Source organism: Schistocerca nitens, chromosome 4 (assembly GCF_023898315.1).
Source record: "Schistocerca nitens isolate TAMUIC-IGC-003100 chromosome 4, iqSchNite1.1, whole genome shotgun sequence".
In the NCBI taxonomy this organism is placed as follows: Eukaryota; Metazoa; Arthropoda; class Insecta; order Orthoptera; family Acrididae; genus Schistocerca; species Schistocerca nitens.
In genome coordinates, this window is record NC_064617.1 from 961,677,928 (window position 1) to 961,701,219 (window position 23,292).

Below are 23,292 nucleotides of genomic sequence, written 5' to 3' on the forward strand. Positions count from 1 at the left end.
TCATATTATGTACTGCTTAATCAGATAACGTAAGTTAGCGCGGCCAGGCCCAAGGAAGAGGCTTCCACATCGCCAGGTTAATGGTCAAAAGCAGACAATAAAATGACTTGAACGAGAGCACATCACAAGCCGACAAAACTGCTTCACAGATGACGATAGATAACCAGAATGACAAGTAAGAGAATGACCTTTTCACACGTAAACGTTTGTTGCTGAACTGAGCCGATCGCTGTGGCCGAGCGCTTCTAGGCGCTTCAGTCTGGAACCGATCGACCGCTACGGTCGCAGGTTAGAATCCTGCCTCGGGCGTGGATATGTGTGATGTCCTTAGGTTAGTTCTAAGTTCTAGGGGACTGATGACCTCAGATGTTAAGTCCCATAGTGCTCAGAGCCATTTGAACCATTTGAACTGAACTGAATGTTCACCATAATTTCCAGGACGTATAAACATAAACAGCAACTGCCCGATCTCTTACTGCAATCGGCTGAGCATATCCACTAGTCGCCTCGTGTTAAATTCTTTGGAATTGGCTGACAGGAAAACAACCCGACACCACAGTGGACACTGGCATAATCAAAACCTAACCACATGTAAGTGCCAAAACAGTACACCGAAATAACGTCTACATCGGAAAATCTCCACCGATACGGCAGAGACAGGACACCACCTAACCCGCTCTAATTGACATCCCAAATGCAGCAGCGAGCGAAGGATTTTATCAGCCACGGCGTCACGGCGCTTTATATCCACACAAACCGCTACACACCCCATCACTGAGAGAGACCAACCGTCCCCGCGGTCGCGCTTAAATCGACCTCATCGTAACTGCGCATCTCTCTGGTTGCGGAAAATCTCTATGGCTCTATCACCGGAAATCATGTTCCCAGCTAGAGGGATCTATCGATAATGAACTGCGCCACGACATAACCGCTCGGCACACCCATAAATGGTTTTCCGATGAGGAAACTACACTGCAGGAAAAAGTGCCACGCCCTCAAGCACTGAGGGAGTGTTGTGTTTGTGATTCATTTGTCAGTCTTTGGAGATCAGATGGCAAGAGGCCTATCTAAACGCGTTTAAAACTCTGCAGGCAGTAACTGCGCTCATAGACGAAGAATGTCTGCAACATCCATTTGAGGGTATAGTCATGCTCTACCAACCAGTGCATACTCCTGCGAACAACGTGGTCGCAATGTGGGCCTGCGGGAAGCTGGATGGTCGCATAAACGGATTTCTGCACACATGGGGCGCAAACTTTCGGTAATGCGTCGCTGCTTTCAGCAGTGGTCTGTGGAACATTGTGCCACACGTAGACCAGGTTCTATACGCCCGAGTACTAAAGACGCAGATCCGGCACATTGTACTAGCAGTGGTGCCCCACCGATCATCACCCAAGGAAGGTATCGGGTAGACGTTGCAACTGCTGTGGCACCAAGGACCATTCACAACCGTCTGCTTGCAGCAGGACTAATGCGTCGTTCGCCGTTGATCAGGCTACCGCTGGCACCACAACACCGCCAAGGATGGCCATTCTGGTCTCGTGAAGGAGTTGACTGGAGAGCGGAATGACACTCTACTGTCTTCACTGATGACAGTGGATTTTGTCTGTATGCGAACGATGCGTATGCAACTGTACAGCGTAGACTTGGTGAGCGACCTATTCCGGACTGCATTCGCCCACGACACAAAGGTCCCACTCAAAGCTTCAAGGTATGGGGGACCGCCAGTTACAAATTGTGGTCACATTCGGTGTTTATGGAGGATAAAATAACCAGTGCCTGCTACATTTTACAGGTTGTTATCCTCGTAAAATTGCTGTCTCTTCGACAGGAATGTGATGAGCTTCTTCAGCGGAAGACTAAGCGTCCAGATACGAGATGTGGCTAGAAAAAAACCGGACTAGTACTGGTGAAACAATAAAACGAATGCAATAAGGCTGAAAGTCGCGTGGCCTGTCACGTGACTCTCGCTCCGCCTACTGCTCGAGTTTCATCTGCCTCCTGCACTCAGTCTGCCCGTGGCGTCTGTTTTAAGTAGTTGACGTTTTGTCTGTGCGTCGGAAAATGTTGAGTGTACAGAAAGAACAGCGTGTTAACATCAAATTTTGTTTTAAACAAGGAAAATCTGCAAGTGAAAGTTTGTAATGTTACAACAAGTGTACGGCGATGATTGTTTATCGCGAACACAAGTGTTTGAGTGGTTTAAACGATTTAAAGATGGCCGCGAAGACACCAGTGATGACACTCGCACTGGCAGACCATTGTCAGCAAAAACTGATGCAAACATTGAAAAAATCGGTAAACTTGTTCGACAAGATCGCCGTTTAACAATCAGAGCAGTGTCTGAGTTAACAGGAGTTGACAAGGAAAGTGTCGAACAAGTTTACCGATTTTTTCAATGTTTGCATCAGATTTTGCTGACAATGGTCTGCCAGTGCGAGTGTCATCACTGGTGTCTTCGCGGCCATCTTTAAATCGTTTAAACCACTCAGACACTTGTGTTCGCGATAAACAATCATCGCCGTACACTTGTTGTAACATTACAAACGTTTCACTTGCAGATTTTCCTTGTTTGAAACAAAATTTGATGTTAACACGCTGTTCTTTCTGTACACTCAACATTTTCCGACGCACAGACAAAACGTCAACTACTTAAAACAGACGCCACGGGCAGACTGAGTGCAGGAGGCAGATGAAACTCGAGCAGTCGGCGGAGCGAGAGTCACGTGACAGGCCACGCGACTTTCAGCCTTATTGCATTCGTTTTATTGTTTCACCAGTACTAGTCCGGTTTTTTTCTAGCCACACCTCGTATCACTGCTGGAATGCAATGTACCCTTCGTAGTGTACTACAAATGTTCTGGCCAACAAGATCAACAGATCTCTCACAATTTGAACATATACTGAAGCGCCAAACAAACTGAAATAGGCATGCTTATTCAAATAGAGAGATATGTAAACAGGCAGAATACGGCGCTTCGGTCGGAGACGCCTATAGAAGACAAGTGTCTGGCGCAGTTGTCAGATCGGTTGCCGCTGCTACAATGCCAGGTTATCAAGATTTAAGTTAGTTTGAACGAGTAATGGAACATAGCATCTCCGAGGTAGCGACGAAGTACGGATTTTCCAGTACGAACATTTCACGAGTGCACTCTGAATATCAGGAATCCGATAAAACATCAAATATCCGACAGCGCTGCGGCTGGAAAAACATCCTGCAAGAAGGGGACCAACGCCGGCCGGGGTGGCCGAGCGGTTCTAGATGCTACAGTCTGGAACCGCGCGACCGCTACGGTCGCAGGTTCGAATCCTGCCTCGGGCATGGATGTGTGTGATGTCCTTAGGTTGGTTAGGTTTAAGTAGTTCTAAGTTCTAGGGGACTGATGACCTCGGCTGTCAAGTCCCATGGTGCTCAGAGCCATTTGAACCTATTTTTGAAGGTAACCAACGACCAATGAAGAGAATCGTTCAACGTCACACAAGTGCAGCATTTCCGCAAATTCCTGCAGATTTCAATGCTGGGCCATCAACAATTGTCAGCGTAAGAACCATTCAACGAAACATCATCGATATGGGCCTCCACAGCCGAAGGCCGACTCGTGTACCCTTGATGACTGCCCGACACGACGCTTTACGCCTCACCTGGGCCCGCCAACACTGACATTCGACTGCTGGTGACTGGAAACATGTTGCCTGATCGGACGAGTCTCGTCTAAAATTCTATCGAGCGGATGAACGTGTACGGATATGGAGACAACCTGATATCCATGGACCCTACATGTCAGAGGAGACTGATAAAGCCGGTGGAGGCTCTGTAATGGTGCGGGGCGTGCGCCGTTGGAGTGATGTGTGCCCCCTGATACGTCTTAAGGGGCTCCGGAACGCCCTATACTTGCAATGTTAAAATAACGCTTATAAATTACATCTTTCCTCACAAAGTATTTGATGTAGCAAGTTGAACTTTTTACAGATTATTTATTGGAATATGGGCTACAACTTAACACAGGGATTTTACAAAATTTTAGTTCAGTTATTAAAGATGATTTTTTTTCAATTGTAATGAAAATTCACAACATTTTTTTGCAATTTTTTATTTATATATTCAAAAATATACAGTTTTTTGGAAAAAGGCTGTGTTAAATTATGCAGAAGGTACTGTGTAACATTTACTGAATGTTTGAAACAAATATGTTTGGAAGATCCTTAGAAAACATGTAATTAGTATGAGAAAATAAAAGTTTTGGGAATCGAGCGACAAAGATTGGATTAACTTTTTAGTACATTCCAGGTCCATAGGATGGATTATCCTCATCCTCTGCAAACTCCTCCTCCAGCTTCCTCTTGTTCCTCCTCCTGTTTACTCTTGCTTGTATTTCTAGACTCTTTACAGCCCTGTCTGCAGCCCGAAGGCGTTCCTTGTCTAAAGCAAGCATCGCTCGTACCATGTTAGAACCTACCTTCATTCCCATATTTCTAAATACCTTTGGCTTTCCAACATTTCTCCTTTTCTTAAAAGCCTTCAGAGGATTTCTAATAACTTTACTTTTTCTCATTATTATACTTCAACAAAACAGGGACTCAAGGAACAGAATTAATTACGAATATTTTCGAGATAACGACAGAGTAAATAAACATGAAACAATCGACAATCACACCAGCGATATATATTGAACCATCACAGGTTAGCCACAACACATACTTTATCTCACATCACTAAAATGTACCTGATGAACACGGACGTTAATAATAACACCATTTGACAGCAGTTTAACAGCGCCACAGTGGGTCACGCCCATGTAGAATACATTTCAAAAAAAATTTAAAAATAGTTGTAGTCTTCGGAATTGAATAAATTATATGTTGTGTCTAGACAAGACAGCCTAGACACAATGAGAGGAAGCCGAAAGGCACGCGCTAAGCTAAAGCAGGATGGCGTGAGGTCTGAAACAGGATACGTAATGAAAGCTATAAAGAAAAGTACGTAGCTTCCTAAATACTTATTTTAATCCATCCTTGTGGTACATCTGGAAATTGTGGCGATACAAGTGAGACTCTTTAGATACATGCAATGTTACTAATGGCGCCTTGCTAGGTCGTAGCCATGGACTTAGCTGAAGGCTATTCTAACTGTCTCTCGGCAAATGAGAGAAAGGCTTCGTCAGTGTAGTCGCTAGCAACGTCGTCGTACAACTGGGGCGAGTGCTAGTCAGTCTCTCGAGACCTGCCGTGTGGTGGCGCTCGGTCTGATCACTGATAGTGGCGACACGCGGGTCCGACATGTACTAATGGACCGCGGCCGATTTAAGCTACCACCTAGCAAGTGTGGTGTCTGGCGGTGACACCACATTATATATCTATTAAAAGGTAATAGTCTGCAGATTCAGAAAACGCAAAAAAGTAAAAATTGAACTTTTCATGATTTTGAGCCTTTCCGGAGCCCCTTAAGATACGACTATGACGGATGACATGTACGTAGGCATCCTGTCTGATCACCTGCATCCATTCATGTCTATTGTGTATTCCGACGGACTTGGGCAATTCCAACAGGACAATGCGACACCCCATACGTCCAAATTGCTACAGAGTGGCTCCAGGAACACTCTTCTGAGTTTAAACTCTTCCGTTGGCTGCCAAACTCCCCAGACAAGAACATTATTGAGCACATCTGGGATGCCGTGCAAAGTGCTGTTCAGAAGAGATCTCCATCCCCTCGTACTCTTAATGGGTTTATGGACAACCCTGCAGGATTCATGGTGTCAGTCCCCTCCAGCACTACTTCAGATATTAGTCGAGTCCATGCAACGTCGTGTTGAGGCACTTCTGCGTGCTCTCGGGAACCCTACAGGATATTAGGCAGGTGTACCAGTTTCTTTGGCCTTTAGTGTACAAGAGAGAGACCTTCACACTGGCGACGTTATGTGCCAAGGTCTAACTGTAATTGAAACGATTTTAACTATATATGACGGTAGTATCTGTTCCCGAAAGAACAGTTACCGTGGATGACCATGCAGCTTTGCTAGAAATGAAATGATAATTAAATGGACACCCTAGCTGCAAACAGGCGTTGATACACTTCATTGGGGACATGTTGAAAATGAGTGCCCCGACCGGGACTCGAACCCGGGATCTCCTGCTTACATGGCAGACGCTCTATCCATCTGAGCCACCGCGGGCACAGAGGATAGCGCGTCTGCAGGGACTTATCCCTTGCACGCTCCCCGTGAGCTCCACAATGAAGTACATGAACGCCTGTTTGCAGCTAGGGTGTCCATTTAATTATCATTTCATTTCTAGCAAAGCTGCATGGTCATCCACGGTAACTGTTCTTTCGGGAACAGTTACTACCGTCATATATAGTTAAAAATATGGGTTCCCGGCCTTTGACCTTCTTGTGTGAACGCACACGCTATGCCCGAACTCGTACGGGACTTGGTAGATTAATCTGCCACGAGTAAAGAGTATGATGGGCAAAACATCTATTAGGCGCACTACGAATGTTGGGAATGTGGATCTCACGGGGAGCGTACAAGGGATAAGTCCCTGCAGACGCACTATCCTCTGTGCCCGCGGTGGCTCAGATGGATAGAGCGTCTGCCATGTAAGCAGGAGATCCCGGGTTCGAGTCCCGGTCGGGGCCCACATTTTCAACATGTCCCCAATGAAGTACATGAACGCCTGTTTGCAGCTAGGGTGTCCATTTAATTATCATTTCATTCAAACGATTTTTTTCGTTAAAAGTGAGTCTTAATTCAAGAACTGTATTTTGATCGTGCTGCAGTTTCAAACCGCACGAGAGACGCGGGACTGTTTCTCATCTCTATTTGCATCAGCGGTGGCCGTTGGCAATTGTGATGAACTACATGTCGGATGTCCAGTGCTCGACTTCATATAATTTCTCGCGGGCCTCGTCCCGCGGCGATCTAGAACTGCTGCGAACTGCGCAACTCACATTCCGCGCAATCTTCGTTTCGGTCCTCTGTGATTGGTGTCACAGGCTGCATTCGTGCCATTATAAGCGGAAATCCGTGCCAGTCCCGGCATTCAGAGATTTTTACTTCTGGCGGCGATGGCGGAGATAGCCATCGAATGCTCGTGTATTTTATTCGAAAAGACGCTACTTGGAAACCGATAAGATTTTATTCGGGCATGCCACAGCGAAAGACTCCGCGGGCTCTTCGCAAAAGGACATTTCTCACTGCGATCTATAAAGCTGTACGGCTTCAGTAGACCAACCACCACAGAAACTGGGTATTAACTGACTGCAGGCGTGGGGTGTGAACCGGTGTGTCATGGTTTTCCCTCTTTCAAACGACGAAGGCATTAACTACGGCCCAATGTGGCGATTAACAACAAGTTTTTGGCTTCTTTATACCACTTTTGTATATTTACTATGAATCACTCGATCACAGTAATACGCTGCATACATCTTATTGATGACACTCGCAAAATATTGCGATAGTTACAACTTTCTGAAGATGAGATCTAAGTGCCCAAAAGGAGCTAAGAAAATGAAATTCTTTTGTGCAGTTGGTGTTGATTACTTCAATAAATGTCTGGATATACTGTATTTGGGTCTTGCTTTTGAGACCCCACTATGTGCTCCAATAAAAGATTTTTGCTGGTGGAGTTACCTTGTGGAGTTACGTTGAGCTTCGTATTGCGGAATAGTGGCATCCGTTACCTCACGATGCCAGGGGCTTTTATTTTTAAGTCTTGCATCTGTCTATGGAAAAAACGGCATCGATCCAATGCGACACTCAAATACTTGACTGCTGTGAACATTTTTTGCTTAAGTATATTGCTGTTGTTTTGGCTGGGTTAATTTTACACTTGTTACGTCTGCACCATTCTGTAGTGAGGTCCAGTGACGTCTTTAGTCTTCTGATGTCGCGTTATGTTGGCATCCACAAGATAAAGCACGCATTGTCGTCTGCGAACTATGCCAGTTGAACGTCTGCAGTCGTCGGCACGTTGTTACGTAAATTGTGAACAAGAGTAACGACAAGACCGAGGCTTCGAAATTCAGACCTCTACGAGTCTGATCTCCGATATGATGCTTTTAGATTGCACTCGCATTTTTCTGTCGCTGAGATAGCTTGCTATGAGTTTAATATAGTTGACTGGGATCGTTGTCTGCTGTCTTATTCCGTAACAGGTTCTCAGGCCTGACCTTTTCATAAGCCTTTTCCACGTTTAGAAAAAAACGATAGCGGTCGTGGCTGTCGAATTGACATTCTGCGTGAACGTTCGTAATTCTCGACACTTGTAGCTCCACCGAAATCTTCCTCTGGAATCCATATTGCTCTGGTCAGATCGTCTCATCTTGAGTTAATATGTCTTGTAGCCTATTCATAATGATATTTTAGAAACTTTTTTCAGTTCTGCTCAGTAAACAGATCGGTCTGTGATTGACAGGCTGCATTAAGTCTTTCCGTGGTTTTGGAATAGGAATGACGTGTGTCAACAACCATATTGCAGGGGAATAGTAGTTGAGCAAGCAGCTGTTATAAATTATAATCAATAGGACGATTGGATTCCTTGCTAGTTTCTTGAGTTGTTGATCTGTTACTGCATTCGACCGAGGTGCTTTGTTGTTCATTAGGTTCTTTAACTTGGCCCTCACTTCGCTACGCGTTGTTTGAAGAGGTGTATTCCTGGTGTCTTGTATGATTATCCGTTGTGCTGGTTTGTTGGTTGTTATTTCGTACTCTCTTTCCTGGTTGTCTAGGTCTCCCTGTATTAGTCGATTTTGTGTTTTGGAAGCCTCAAGAAAGGCTTGTGCTTTAATTGAAAGGATCATTTGTAAGTCCGTTTCCTGTCTTCAGCGGGTGTTCCCGTTTTTTATTTGTTTTTTTTTTTCCATCTCAGTTGTCTGTCCAGTTGCCACCAATCTCTGGTTTGTAGCACGTAATTTCGACTCCTTGTCTTCCCAGTTCTCAGTTTCCCTTTTCAAGAATCGCTCCCATAATTCATGTTGCAGTCTTGAGGTTCCGTCTGTTATTGGGGTCTCGAAATTGTTGCCACCTCTTCCTAATAACGTTTTCCTGCTACTTGAGTTCCTATACTAATGGGGGTAAGGCCCCTTGTCGCAATCTGTCATGCATAATCCTCGGCCGCCTTTAGTATCTTTTCGGTGAGGTAGTCAACAGCTGTATATATGGCTTCTTCAGTCGCGGCTAAGTGGCCTTCAGACGGAAGGATATCGCACATCGCTCGGCGAATACGTCATTTAAGGGTGCGAAATAGTCCCTGCAATTGCAACGCCACTGTCACCGATGCGCGCACCTGCAGCAGCTTAGTGTGTGGACGAACGTGTTATCGTCCTTCAACAGTAATGTTTCCAAAACACGGGGAGTATGCGCTTGAACTCCGGAGGAGCGCCTGCTGCACTGACGAAGACTACCCGCTGAACGCGGGTGTTAGGCCGGAAGCAGAGATAGCCGGCGGGCTTACGCTTTTGAGAATAAGGAAGTACACTGATACGTCAAAACATTACGACCACTGCCCACCTCGACTTTGGACGCCATCTTGTGGCGTTGCGTGCAAGAGAGACATTAAAAAAAAGTATCTAAGTGGAGCAGGCACGGGCGAGGGATCACCATAGCGGAGGTATGGGTTGGACATCCGCTGAGATAAGTAACGGCGACGAAGGGCGGATTATTATTACGCACAGCCTGTGAACGAGTATCTCAAAAAAGGCGAAGCTGGTCGAACATTCATGTGGTTCAATCGTGAGCATCTATGGAAAGAGGTACAAGGACTGTGAGACTACCACTAGGCGCTAAATGGTTGGACGCTCACTGCTTTTCACAGAATGTGGTGTTCAGAGGCTTGTCCACTGTGGAAGGTAGGATAGCTAGTTATCTGCGGCATCTCTATCGGAAGAGCACAATGATGGAGCACGCACCAGTGTTTCGGAACACACCGTTCATCGTACGTTGTTCAACATGGAGCTCCGCAGCAGACCACCCCTACGTGTTCACATGCTGACCCAACGACATCGTCAGTTATAATTGCAGTGGGCACCGGACCATCGGGTTCGACCATCGATCAGTGGAAACCTGTCGACTCTTCGGCAGAATCACATTTTTGCTACAATAGTTCAATGGTTGGCGAAGAGTTCTCGGGCTTCCAGCCGGGTGGCGGTGTCTTCAAACTGCGACGTTTCGACGAGTGACATACTCATCATCTTCTGGCGAAGTGCCGAGACTTTGCCGATGCCGGTCCCTTTATACCTGCGGTGTGCCCCCCACCACCTGGCCGCGGGTTGGTTGGTTGGTTTGGGGAAGGAGACCAGACAGCGTGGTCATCGGTCTCATCATATTAAGGAAGGATTGCGAAGGAAGTCGGCCGTGCCCTTTCAGAGGAACCATCCCGGCATTTGCCTGGAGTGATTTAGGGAAATCACGGAAAACCTAAATCAGGATGGCCGGACGCGGGATTGAACCGTCGTCCTCCCGAATGCGAGTCCAGTTTCTGGCCACGGGAGGCTGGGTCCAGAGGAGCCGGCGGGCGAGGTGGAGGGAGAAGCGGGTGCGCCGTTCGTGTCTCCGTCAGAGCATTCTGATCGCGTCTCGTGAGCTGGACGGTTCTTGTTGCGTTCCTGGCGTATTGCGGCTAATGCTGGATTCCAGGGCGCGCTCAGTTGATAGCCTTCGTCCCTGTTCACAAGATTCTCGTGGACCCGTATTTCTATTGATTCTATTGATTGAAAGGTGCGAGGAACACATCAGGCATGTTCGACTTGGACAGATAGAGAAATCTGCTATAGCTGAACATAGCATCAAAGAAAACCACACCTTTGACTTCGAAAACACCAGGGTGCTGTGCCGAGCCGGGAGCTATTGGGATAGCGTCATTAAAGAATCAATAGAAATACGGGTCCACGAGAATCTTGTGAACAGGGACGAAGGCTATCAACTGAGCGCGCCCTGGAATCCAGCATTAGCCGCAATACGCCAGGAACGCAACAAGAACCGTCCAGCTCACGAGACGCGATCAGAATGCTCTGACGGAGACACGAACGGCGCACCCGCTTCTCCCTCCACCTCGCCCGCCGGCTCCTCTGGACCCAGCCTCCCGTGGCCAGAAACTGGACTCGCATTCGGGAGGACGACGGTTCAATCCCGCGTCCGGCCATCCTGATTTAGGTTTTCCGTGATTTCCCTAAATCCCTCCAGGCAAATGCCGGGATGGTTCCTCTGAAAGGGCACGGCCGACTTCCTTCGCAATCCTTCCTTAATATGATGAGACCGATGACCACGCTGTCTGGTCTCCTTCCCCAAACCAACCAACCAACCCGCGGCCAGGTGGTGGGGGGCACACCGCAGGTATAAAGGGACCGGCATCGGCAAAGTCTCGGCACTTCGCCAGAAGATGATGAGTATGTCACTCGTCGAAACGTCGCAGTTTGAAGACATCGCCACCCGGCTGGAAGCCCGAGAACTCTTCGCCAGCTGTATACGCCGGGAAAGCACACATTCACAGTTCAATGGTTGTCTCCAAAAACACCATCATCAAGGTGAACGGCGGCTCGAAACGTGCAGCACACCACGGAGGCAGGCTGGCAGGAGCAACATTATGCTATCGGAGACACTTCCTACTTTCTCATGGGGCCTATAGTAGTAATCTAAGACACGCTGCCGGCCGCGGTGGTCTCGCGGTTCTAGGCGCGCAGTCCGGAACCGTGCGACTGCTACGGTCGCAGGTTCGAATCCTGCCTCGGGCATGGATGTGTGTGATGTCCTTAGGTTAGTTAGGTTTAAGTAGTTCTAAGTTCTAGGGGACTAATGACCACAGCAGTTGAGTCCCATAGTGCTCAGAGCCATTTTGAAGACACGCTGACAGCTGCGAACCATCTGCAGCCCTTCATGCTTAATGTCTTTCCCGACGGCGCTGTCATCTTTTAGCAGTATGATTGGCCAGTGTTGGAGCCAGAACTGTGCTACAGTGGTTTGAGGAGCATGTACTGATCTCACGTTAGTGTCTCCGCGACCATATTCGCCTGATGTCAATCTCATCTGGGTCGCTATCGGTCACCATTACCGCGTACGCAAATCAGTGCCCGTTATTTACGCGAATTAAGTGACCTGTGCGCAGACATCTAATGCCGCATACCCCTTACACAAACCTACCAACAAACTGTCGGATACCTGTTACGCAGAATCAGTGATGTATTTCGTGGCGGACAAACAAGGTATTAAGGAGGTGGTTATAAGTGGATCATCAGCGTATGTTGTTTGCTACAACATCGTTTTACACCTCGTGTAAGAGTGGAAAACATCTACCAGCACTTAAATTTGACAGCGGGAGGGTGAGAACCATCTAGACTGGTGTTCACCGTTCTGGAATATTGTTGCTCGCGCTGGTCGGTACCCCACGATCATCACACTCATATGTAATTAGGAGCTTAACAGAAAGAAGCTGGCTGTTAATAATCAAGGCTGCATGACCTGTTTCGCTACCTTCAGGTCTTATTGCTGCCCTTGGTGAGGTCACAAAACATCGGCGTACATATTTGATTTAGTAAAGGCACGCTAATCTCTGCTACATCTCGTGTGGGCATCATGTGCAGTAGCAAATGGAACTTACGGGTATGACTATATCATGAAGAACGAGCTGATGACACTCAAATGAGATTAACGCATTGATATATGGACACTACCTGATCAAAAGTATTGGGACACATATTAGCTGAAATTATTGTGGATAAAGGCATACCCCATACCTTATGGGGTATGAAGTCTGCTGAGAACACTGAGAAGACATTCAATGTGGTGTTTGAATTTCTGTGGAGGTATGGCATTCTAGTTTTCTCACGAGCCAACGCCAGAAATGGTGATATAGGAGGCTGGTGTTTGCAGTGAAGTCGACATTCTAACTCATACCAAACATGTCCCATTGGGCTGAGATCGGGTTCTATGCTGGCAAGTTCATTTCATGAATGTTACTGTCTGCAAACCACTGTCTTACATTGCCCTACAATGCTGATTTATTACAGGGTGAATTGTTATGCTGATACAGTCATCGTCTCCGAACTGTAAAAATCTATTCATATCCTTCCACATTTAGCACTTTCTTAAATGCTATAAGGGGACTACATCGCAATCACGAAAATAACCCCCATACCATAGCACTATTTCCCCAATATTTCACTTTTGGCGCTACACATGATAATAGTTAACGTTCTCCAGGAATTCGCCAAATCCAGACCCTTTGTGGTGTCACCGCCAGACACCACACTTGCTAGGTGGTAGCCTTTAAATCGGCCGCGGTCCATTAGTATACGCCGGACCCGCGTGTCGCCACTGTCAGTGATTGCAGACCGAGCGCCACCACACGGCAGGTCTAGAAAGACTTACTAGCACTCGCCCCAGTTGTGCAGCCGACTTTGCTAGCGAAGCTACACTGACAAATTACGCTCTCATTTGCCGAGACGATAGTTAGAATAGCCTTCAGCTACGTCATTTGCTACGACCTAGCAAGGCGCCATAGCATTTGATATTTATCGTGAGAAGCATGTACAAACAAGAGCGATGTTCTCCAATTGTGGATTAAAGTTAAGTATTCCAAGAACTACGTTCTTTTCTTTATAGGATAATTACTTTACTTTGTTCCAGACCTCACGCCAATCTGCGTGAGCTTAACGCGTACCTTTCGGCTACCTCCGAGTGGCTTGGCTGTCTTGCCACGCCACTACACCCTTCCATCCGATTGCCACAGAGTGTACAGTGCTTCATCACTGAAAATCATTAGTTTTCAGTCATCTACTGTCAAGTAGCGTCCGTCTTTATACGCCCTCAAGCTCCACTAAGCATTGACTACAAAAGCGTATGGCTAATGAAATGAACGAACACTGTATTCCATTATTTTTAACTCCCTACACACAGTCGTTGTGCTAGACAGACCGCTTGTAGCAGGTTTGAAATCATGAGTGATTCCTTCAGCTGATATAATGTAATTTTTTACAACCATCCTCCATACTGGTTGACGGTTCTAGTCCGTCAGTACATGAGATCTGGCTGGTCTTGGTTTTGTGATTGTTCCTTTGCGTTTTCGCTTAACTATCACATCACCGACAGTCTCAGTCAACTTGGGCAACTTCAGAACGTTTGAAATGTCCTGATCGATTTCTTACTCAAGTGGTATCCAGTGATTGGTCTTTGTTCGAAGTCACTGAGTTTTCCTGACCGATGCGGTCCGTCTCTCGTGACCCCTTTTGTTCCTGAAGTGTATGGCTTTATCAACCACAAACTACAATCGTTCTGTGGCTCAGTCAATAACGTATATTATAATTTTTCAATTTTCTAATGGAGCATGTTTTTGTAGTGCTTACCAGGTCACATCCCATTCCACTGTCTTGATATTTTAAGAGGTGCGACAATAAAGTGAGGAGACTGATTATCTTTGCAAGATGTGGGAACCCTGCAGGCTTGCGTAGGCACAATATCTTTGACCTTGGTCTATAAGCTGCTTCTAGTCCAAGCGGCACATTGATGCAACCGCTCAGTCGTGAGTTGTGCTGTAATAAGTTAACATGTGTTTGTGTCTCTCGTCACGGAAATGGAACCGCATGATATTGCGCAACGGTTTGCCATTTCTTTTTGCGTTAAATTGGGCGAAAACGTGACGACAACTAACGGGTAAGCTTCAGAAGACTTTTGGAGAGGAGGTTATGTCAAGAGTTCAAGTTTTTCGTTGGCATAAAATGTTTAGTGATGGCAGAACGAATGTTGAAGATGAAGACCGCAGTGGACGACCATCAACCTTCCGCATAGATGTCAACTTGGCCAGGGTGCTTGAACTCGTACGATCTGATCGAAAATTATCCATGAAAATGATTGCAGAAGAACTGAACATCAATCGAGAAACGGTTCGTCTAATAATAACTGAAGATCTTGGTATGAGAAAACGATTTGTGCAAAAATGGTCCCCAAAAATGTCACATCACAACAGCGAGAAACACGGGAAAATGATGCAGCAAATGATGATCTGTTAGGGCAAACGGAATCAATCCAGAATTGTTAAGCCGTGTTATCACTGGTGATGAAAGTTGTTTTTTTTTCAGTACGATCTAGAGACAAAACGCCAAAGTTCGCAACGGTGCTAAAAGAGATCACCGAGACCAAAGAAAGCTCGCATGTCAAAGTCAAAAGTGAAGTGCATCCCTGTGTGCTTCTTTGATTACAAGGGAATTGTTAATAAAGAGTGGGTGCCTCCTGGACAAACAGTAAACCAATATTTCAACAAACAAATTTTAGAAAGGCTTCCTAAAAGAGTTCTTCGTGTCCGTGCCAACATTGCTGATAATTGGATTTGCATCACGATAATGCGCCATCCCATACTGCTCTGTCAGTAAAGCAATTTTTAACCTCAAAACAAATTTCAGTACTACCACAGCCACCAGATATCGCTCCGTGCAACTTTTTTCTATTTCCAAGAGTCAAAACGGCGGTCAAGGGACACCATTTTCAAACAACACAAGATGTCCAAGAAGCTGTGACGAGGGTCTCGGAGGATATTACAGAAGATGAGTTCAATAAGTGTTACCATCAATAGCAGAAGCGCTGGAAAAGTGTGTGCGATCAGAAGGGAACTACTTTGAAGGAGACAACACTAAACTTGACTAAAATGGTAAGCAACATTTTTTTCACATCAGTCTCATTACTTTATTGTCGCACCTCGTCTGTAATCAAGCTATACCCTTCGTATGCGATAGCAGAACAGAACAGATATGTTTATGCAACTGCCTTGATCACGTATTCGGTAAGAACATTGCCCCCGAAAGGCAAGGCTCTGTGTTGATGTCACACTCCAGCGAACGGCTTTAAACTGCTATGGAGTTTCAAAACAGCATACCCTTAGCAGCAGAATGAAAAGTCCGTTCTCGAAAATACACAACTGTCTATTATAATTGCTACACTAAGAAGAAATGCAGATGATAAACAGGTATTCATTGGACAAATATATTATACTAGAAATGACATGTGATTACATTTTCACGCAACTTGGGTGCATAGATCCTGAGAAATCAGTACCCAGAACAACCATCTCCGACCCTAATAACGGCCTTGATAGTCTGAGCATTGACTCAAACAGAGCTTGGATGGCGTGTACAGGTACAGCTGCCCATGCAGCTTCAACACGATACCACAGTTCATCAAGAGTAGTGACTGGCGTATTGTGACGAGCCAGTTGCTCGGCCACCATTGACTAGACGTTTTCAATTGGTGAGAGATCTGGAGAACGTGCTGGCCAGGGCAGCAGTCGAACATTTTCTGTATCCAGAAAGGCCCGTACAGGACCTGCAACATGCGGTCGCGCATTATCGTGCTGAAATGTAGGGTTTCGCAGGGATCGAATGAAGAGTAGAGCCATGGGTCGTAGCACATCTGAAATGTAACGTCCACTGTTCAAAGTGCCGTCAATGCGAACAAGAGGTGACCGAGGCGTGTAACCAATGGCACCCCATACCATCACGCCGGGTGATACGCCAGTATGGCACCGCGATGGCGCCAAACACGGATGCGACCATCATGATGCTGTAAACAGAACTTGGATTCATCCGAAAATATAACGTTTTGCCATTCGTGCAGCCAGGTTCGTCGTTGAGTACACCATCGCAAGCGGTCCTGTCTGTGGTGCAGCGTCAAGGGTAACCGCAGCCATGGTCTCCAAGCTGATAGTCCATGCTGTTGCAAACGTCATCGAACTGTTCGTGCAGATGGTTGTTGTCTTACAAACGTCCCCATCTGTTGACTCAGGGATCGAGACGTAGCTGCACGATCCGTTACAGCCATGCGGATAAGATGCCAGTCATCTCGACTGCTAGTGATACGAGGCCGTTGGGATCCAGCACGGCGTTCCGTATTAGCCTCCTGAACCCACCGATTCCATATTCTGCTAACAGTCATTGGCTCTCGACCAACGCGAGCAGCAATGTCGCGATACGATAAACCGCAATCGCGATAGGCTACAATCCGACCTTTATCAAAGTCGGAAACGTGATGGTACAAATCTCTCCTCCTTACACGAGGCAACACAACAACGTTTCACCAGGGAATGCCGGTCAACTGCTGTTTGCGTATGAGAAATCGGTTGGAAACTTTCCTCATGTCAACACGTTGTAGGTGTTGCCACCGGCGCCAACCTTGTGTGAATGCTCTGAAAAGCTAATCATTTGCATATCACAGTATCCTCTTCCTGTCGGTTAAATTTCGCGTCTGTAGCACGTCATCTTCATGGTGTAGCAATTTTAATGGGCAGTAGAGTACACATTGCTTAGAGTCGGATAAAGCGAATACGTAATGAAAATAAGGATGGAAGAGGATGAAGATCAGGATCTTACAATGTACGTAAGCTCATCGATTTATTTGTCAATAAAAGCCGCGACAAAGGCACGTGACTAGTAGCTCTTGCAAGGTGTAACGGCGAACGCTCTCTCGGCGCGAGTCCCTCGCTTCTGCGGGCATAGAAGGCAGACAGCCCTTTGACCGGAGCACCAGCTCGGAGCCGCGCAGCTAACGAGGCCACCAGACTAACTGGGTCACCTTTCTGCAGCTTTCGACGTATACTCGCCGCGGAAGCTCTCAGCTTTCAAGCGAGCCATGAGCGTATGTGTGTTCCTTCGGGTATACTACGCGCCGAGAGAAATCGTGGACTGTCTATATGTGCACTTCTACGATCACGTTTCTTTTTCAAATGCGCACCCACATATGAAACACTTCTTTCAATAGTGGTACAAGTCTATTACCTCCACTTTCCTGTCTATACTGCTTCTGAAATTAATGGTCGAAACAAACAGAAAGAAAAAAAATGTTCAAATGTGTGTGAAATCTTATGGGACTTAACTGCTAAGGTCATCAGTCCCTAACCTTACACACTACTTAACCTAAATTATCCTAAGGACAAACACACACACCCATGTTCGAGGGAGGACTCGAACCTCCGCCGGGATCAGCCGCACAGTCCATGACTGCAGCGCCCTTGACCGCTCGGCTAATCCCGCGCGGCAAACAGAAAAGAAAGGTTCATCTCTAGCAAGAAGCCATATCCTTGAATATTTCTAGTATCTCAATTGCAGATTTTTCAGCGCTCATTTAACTTTACGACTCTGTATCTCAGAATGAACAAAAATGGACTTCTACCACTATTGAAATAAGCCCTTCATATTCTTGTTTCGTCTTCTTCTGCTTTCGCTTACGCCATAGTCCCGCAGCGTTCTCAAGGTCGGCGTGGTTACAACGGATTTGGCAGTGTTAGTTTGAGGGATGGCCGGATGACCTTCCTGCCGCCACCCCGTACCCCACAGGACGGAATCAGTCTACCCCAACTGTCTGCATCTAGTGTAAATCGTGAAATAGTGCGGACGTTTTTCAAATGTCTGCGACGCGTGTAACTGAGGCGGAACGTGGGGACCAGCCCGGCATTCACTAGCGGGATGTGGAAAACCGCCTAAAAACCACATCCAGGCTGGCCGGCACACCGGCCCACGTCGTTAATCCGCCGGGCGGACTCGACCTGGGGCCGGCGCGCCAACCCGAGTCCAGGAAGCAGCGATTTAGCGCGCTTGTGAAATAAGCCTTCATATAACACCCGAAAATCTACGAATGATGCAATCAGAAGCGCTGTCGCAAAATTTAAGGAAAAAAAGCTTTCTCAGAATGTTCCATAGATTTCTTCAACTTTTATAGTCCTGTCTTCCTCAGTTGCGTGTAATATTACGGTATATTAATACACTTAGTAAAGGAAATGATAACATAAAACAAAAAATAATAAAAAAAAGAAAACTCTTCCTCGCATCATCTCGAGACACACACACACACACACACACACAGCAATATATAAACACCAAAATACACACACACACACACACAGCACAAAAAAATATATATCACACCAAAAACACACACACACACACACACACACACACACACACACACACAAACGCACACACAAATGCATACACGAACAGACCACAGATACTTAAATAGCTACACTCATCAGTTTGGCAATAACATTCGATCTTTGGCAAAAACATTTGACAGTCGGCAACAGAAACCAAAACATTGCTTTAAAACAAGCGTTTAGTGCATAGTGTTGTGGAATGGGGAAAAATACCGCAAATTGGCGTTCATAAGAAGAAGAACCACACCAAAAATGCAACAGGAGCGTAATTGTCCATGCAACCTGTAAGTACAGTTCAAAACATTACTACTTAATAGGAAATACCAACCTCCAGAACTGTTTATAACCTATAGGCACAATGACAAAAATGTAAATAAAATAGCTAACATATGTACATATTCCAGGCCACTGATGATGCCGTGCAGAAAATAAAGGCGAAACGCGTATGGCACTAAAATTGTGTTTTATTCAGTTGCTGTCAGGCGGTCCATATGTAAAAATTATTAATATACCGTAATGTTCCATAGATTGTTTGAAAGATATTATTTACCAAAATGATGGAACGAGTTTGCAGGATATACTGAGCAAACATTGACAAAATCGAAAAACTGCATGAGTGGATTCCTGATTGTATTTAAAGGAAAAAAGGTCCTACGAACATGTGTCCAGAAATGCGTCGTTGCCACGGTAGATGGCGCTGATGAACGAGAGTTCCTCTGGCCATGTGCCGTGTGTTCCTTACAAGATGCTGTCGTTGTGATTGACGCAGCGGACTATAAGCAGCAGAATGATCCGGGAACAAGCCGTGATGGCGTTTGTGTACGGCCAAGCAGATGGACGAGGAGCAGAAATCGGTCCTCCAGATCTTGTGTAGGCACAGTCCGACGCCGCCCTGCACGTTCGTCTGTCTGAAAGGGCCCATGATCACACAAAAGCTTAAAAAGAGATTGAAATGTTGTGTGATGTGTTTGGTGCGTGTGAGGGTACGTTTTTGGTGCTGCCTTCCGAGCACTTACATCTGCGTGGCAGCACACAAACACCATATCGGCTTGTTCCCGACATGAATATCGGACCATTTTGTTACTTACAGTACGCTACGTCAATCACACAGCCTGCAATACACATGAAATACACTGCAAGTGGTCAGGAGAACTTCCATTCGTCAGCGCCGTCTACAGTGGCATTGATGCCTTTCCAGATGCGTGTTCATAGGAACTGATTCCTTCCACTCCCAGGCAGCAATCCGTCCCTGCACTTTTTCAGTTTTATTAATATTCACCCTCTATATTCATGATTAATTTTACCGTTAATGAACATATTATTTTTTAATCCCACTCACGCTACTGTTAAAATCTTACTTTTTGCACTAGCAAAGTTTAAATAAAATGGTTCATATGGCTCTGAGCACTATGAGACTTAACATCTATGGTCATCAGTCCCCTAGAACTTAGAACTACTTAAACCTAACTAACCTAAGGACAGCACACAACACCCAGCCATCACGAGGCAGAGAAAATCCCTCGCCCCGCCGGGAATCGAACCCGGGAACCCGGGCGTGGGAAGCGAGAACGCTACCGCACGACCACGAGATGCGGGCGGAAAAAAAGGTGGCCAGAAGAAGTAGCTTTAGTGTTGATTTAAAATTTGCTTTGCTCCGTTTTAAGTATTTTGTTATTATTGTACGTAGAGTCATCATTAATCTTTTCGGGTTGTGGTCGATTATTTATGACGAGTTTTACAATGGCGAATCTCTTTTCCTCTTCCCCTCTTTTGTCTTCTCCGCTTATATATAAATCGAAGTTCGCTATTCTGTCTGTCTAACTGAGCCACTCTCATTAACTACAGTAGGGATTTTGATCTTGTTTGAAAGAACAGATAGATTGATTCACGACGAAGGTTCGTCTATATAATTCACCAGTATTTAGTGGAAACTTGCTGAAGTATGATGAACTCAAGTCCTCCATCGTTGTGAAAACGATGGTATTTCTATCTAGCTGTACAGCCGCCACAGCTCCAGACAGCAGTAAAGTTTGAACACAATCCGGGTGCAGCTCGTGCTCTAGCGTGCCTGAAAACCGAAAAGTCGTGGCATCGAATCCTGGTCGAACCACGGATATTTCACTGTGCTTTAATCTAGCAGCCACCTATCAATGACATGCATATTCACCATAAGCCAAACTTGTTTTGGATACCACATTTGACTGAAGGTCCCCCTTTCCCAGTTGGATAATTGCTGTAAGTTAGGGGAACGGAAGTCGCCGAAGTGGCACCCAATTGAAAGACTTGCACCAGGTCACTGAACCGCACGAAATTACTATTACCAGAGTCTCTACATATATTCTCCTTTTTTTTGGCTCATCAGTACTCTGGTTTGATGCAGCTCGCCACGAATTCCTCTCATGTGCCAACGTCTTCATCTCTGAGTAGCACTTCCACAATTATTTGTTGGATTTATCCCTATCCCTGCGCCGCGCGGAATGGCCGCACTGTTTGAGAAGCCATGTCATGGATTGCGCGGCCCCTCGCACCGGAGGTTCGAGTCCTCCCTCGGGCATGGGTGTGTGTGTGTTGTTCTTAGCACAAGTTAGTTTAAGTAGTGTTTAAGTGTAGGGACCGACGACAGCAGCAGTTTGGTCCCTTATGAATTCACATACATTTGAACAGTTGAACCTATCTCTGTTTTCCTCTATAGTTTTTACCGTCTGCAGCTTCCTCCAGTGGCACGGAAGGTAACCCCTGATTTCTTAACCCATATCCTGTCATACAGTCCTTACTTCTTGTCAGTGTTTTCCATATACTGCTTTCCTTGCCGATTCTACGGATAACTTCCTCATTTCTTACATTATCAGCCCAACTAATTTAGCAACATTCTTCTGCAGTACCCCGTCTCAAATGCCTTGATTCTCTTATGTTCCAGTTTTTTCACAGTCCATGTTTCACTTCCATACAATGCTGTGCTCAAAATGTGCATTTTCAGAAATTTCTTCCTCAAATTAAGATCTACGTTTGATACCAGCAGACTTCTCTTGGCCAGGAATGCACTTTTTGCCTATGCTAGTCTCCCTTTTATTTACTCTTCGTTACGTCCGTCATTGGTTATTTTGTTGCTTAGGTAGGACTCTTCCTTCACCCTCCACTGCCAGTTCACCACCGGCAGTGGAGGGTGGAGCTTTTACAATGCCAGCCACTCGTGCTGGCGAAACGTCAGTAAAATCATCAGATGAACGTCGGCCGAAGAGCCCGAGATAGAAGCCAATAGGCGGTCTTTTTGTTGCCACTTACCGCAGTGGTTCTCCTTCTACACAGGTTTTAAATTAAAGTACCGTGTCGTTTTTTTCTGTCTTTGTATGAAGGCTACTCTCACGAAATACCGCAGGGATCTTGGTAAGGTTTTCACTTACATATTCATTGACTGGCGAGGAACGTTCGTGTATACAATTTATAAATATTTGGTGCTAATTGGCACAACTATGACGAATTTCAATTCCCCGTCGTGTTTTTCTGTCCTTGTGTGAATGCTACTGACAGGAACTGGTGTAAGGAATTTTTATTCTCGCGGCGGACTGGCGCGACAGTGATACCTACTGTAAGAGGCCGCCGAGGCGAGTCCTCTTTGATGCGTGCCGCGCATTGTTAGGGGGCAGCTGTCGGACACCCCACTCACGCCCTTAGCGCGGCAGTACGCCGGCAAGTGACGTATGCTACCTAATTGCTTTAATTTGTATGAAAGTGAGGATATTCAGTTACCTAACATTTTTGTCTCTTTTTTTCATCATAACTCTACGCAGTGCCTCGTAAACAAAAATTTCTGCTGCGCCAGACAAGTTATCCTGTAGACACATAATGCTAGCCGTGCGAAGCCCGAGCGGTTCGCTCGGATACAGTTAAAACGTCTGTCTCCTTATACAGGGTGTTTCAAAAATGACCGGTATATTTGAAACGGCAATAAAAACTAAACGAGCAGCGATAGAAATACACCGTTTGTTGCAATATGCTTGGGACAACAGTACATTTTCAGGCGGACAAACTTTCGAAATTACAGTAGTTACAATTTTCAACAACAGATGGCGCTGCAAGTGATGTGAAAGATATAGAAGACAACGCAGTCTGTGGGTGCGCCATTCTGTAAGTCGTCTTTCTGCTGTAAGCGTGTGCTGTTCACAACGTGCAAGTGTGCTGTAGACAAGATGGTTTATTCCTTAGAACAGAGGATTTTTCTGGTGTTGGAATTCCACCGCCTAGAACACAGTGTTGTTGCAACAAGACGAAGTTTTCAACGGAGGTTTAATGTAACCAAAGGACCGAAAAGCGATACAATAAAGGATCTGTTTGAAAAATTTCAACGGACTGGGAACGTGACGGATGAACGTGCTGGAAAGGTAGGGC

At 45.9% G+C, this 23,292-nt stretch overlaps 1 protein-coding gene and 1 non-coding gene across 2 annotated transcripts in view; one reads left to right on the plus strand and one right to left on the minus strand.

Annotated features, from left to right (window-relative positions):
• LOC126252872 (uncharacterized) overlaps positions 1–23,292 on the plus strand; it is a 301,417-nt gene that overhangs the window by 180,682 nt on the left and 97,443 nt on the right. The window lies entirely within an intron of this gene.
• Trnat-ugu (transfer RNA threonine (anticodon UGU)) lies at positions 6,100–6,174 on the minus strand. The gene has a single exon. It is a non-coding gene; the product is annotated as a tRNA-Thr (tRNA).